This window comes from Lathyrus oleraceus, chromosome 7 (assembly GCF_024323335.1).
Source record: "Lathyrus oleraceus cultivar Zhongwan6 chromosome 7, CAAS_Psat_ZW6_1.0, whole genome shotgun sequence".
NCBI lineage: Eukaryota > Viridiplantae > Streptophyta > Magnoliopsida > Fabales > Fabaceae > Lathyrus > Lathyrus oleraceus.
In genome coordinates this window covers 210562249-210564317 of record NC_066585.1, presented here as the reverse complement: position 1 = coordinate 210564317, position 2069 = coordinate 210562249, and positions in this window count along the sequence as shown.

Here is a 2069-nt window from a genome sequence, read left to right as displayed (position 1 = left end):
GGCCTGAATGCGACTTCGATCTTAATATCGGAAAATTAGCCTGAATGCCATTTCGATCTGAATATCGGAAAATTGACCTGAATGCCACTTCGATCTGAATATCGGAAAATTGGCCTGAATGCCACTCCGGTCTGAATACCGGAAAAACTTCATGCCTGTCAGCATCGGCAGAAATAGGGAAAGATAATAGAGGCGGCGCATGGGCCAATGACACTTGCTGAGGATAATAAAGGTAAGTCGTGAACAATCTTCAGTCTGAGATTGGAAACAACTTCTGGCTTATCACTTGGGATACCGAGAATGTTTTATGCTTACATGCGTATGTTTGAATCTTTCAATGGCGTAATACTCCATGAAAATGGAAATGCTACGCGATTTGGGAGGATGTAATGCAATATGATTCTACATGCAGGGATGCGAAATGCTGGGTAGAATTCCAAGCCGAGGCAAGGGAATCTGCTGGGGAAATGACCCGCCACACGGTGTTCTAGCAATGACGAAATACCGAGACTCTGACTGGGGAGAGAAAGGCACTGAAAACCTGCTGTTGGGGAAGCGACGGTGGCTCTGGCAACCATAATCTGTGAGAGAGACGACTCAGCAGGGGAAGCTAACACCGATATACCGAGATTCTGGTTCAAGGAAAGAGACCATGGATCTGGCATTGGGATTATCGATCTGGCATCGAACTCTAAGGAGCAGCCGCTTCTGCTGGGAAGATACAGTCTGGCACTGTCAACTCCGCTGGGGATATACAGTCTGGCACTGTCAACTCTACTGGGGAGTGTATAATCTGAAACCACCGCTTGGGGGAGGTACAATTGTGAGAGCCTGTTGGGGATCGAAGAATCCAATGCTCTGATCAGCTCTGCAGGGATAAGATACCAACTTTGACTGTTGGGGGAAAACATTCGCGATCATCGGCTGGGAACCTTAAGGAAATGCCCCGAGGGTACCTGTTCTGAATAGACGATCTAAAGCACTTAACATTTACAACAATTTTAAATGTTTATTAAGCATGTACCTGTAAAGCTCTTATGTTTCATGATGCAATGTTTATCAAAAATTTGGACGTCATTTTTGCAAACAAAACAGTAAAATGAAAATGAAAACAGAGATATACTTAATAACATGACTTTATTGATTGAATGGCCTCTGAATAGGCATTTACATCAGGAAGCAATCCCTGGAAAGAGGTAATCGCACAAAAGATAAAAACAGAAATTAATCTAATGGCAATGTGAAATGGATTTCTATTGGGTTTCAATTCTGCTATGACTTGCTCGTCTTCAAGATCCTCCAAATGATCAGCTTTCTGAAAAGAGTGATTGGACTGTTTCCTATCCTTCAAAAGTTTCCAGTCATTGACACGAGATGAGATTCAGAACTACTCAGAATGCAGTCATTCGTTTAATCCCTAACTTTTGCCTGGATCGCCCTTTTCGGGTTTTCAATCCACCGGGATACCCATTTTTGCCTAAGTTGCCTTTTCAGGTTTTCAACTTACCGGGTGTACGATCTTTTCATTTTTAATCCCTAATTTTTCCCCGAACCTTTTCATTTTCTTGGTTCATCGGGATGCCCATTTTTTCCGGACTATTCTTTTTACTGTCCAGCGGGTCTATTTTATGCGAAGTATTTTTTAACTGCGTCTGAGTTCACAGGGGAAGTGAAGTTTTCACCATCCATAGTTGCAAGCATTAAGGCCCCACCATCAAAAACCTTGGTGACAATATACGGTCCATCATAGTTAGGAGTCCATTTGCCCATGTGATATGTCTGAGGAGGAAGGATCCTTTTCAACACTAAATCTCCAACTTGGAAACACCGAGGACGCATTTTCCGGTCAAAGGCTCTCTTCATCCGACTCTGATACAACTGCCCATGACAAATGGCTGCCATTCGCTTCTCTTCGATAAGACTCAACTCATTGAACCTTGTCTGAATCCATTCAGCTTCGTCTAACTTGACATCCAACAGGACTCTTAGATAAGGAATCTCCACTTCAACAGGTAGGACTGCTTCCATACCATACACAAGGGAGTAAGGGGTTGCCCCGGTCGATGTAC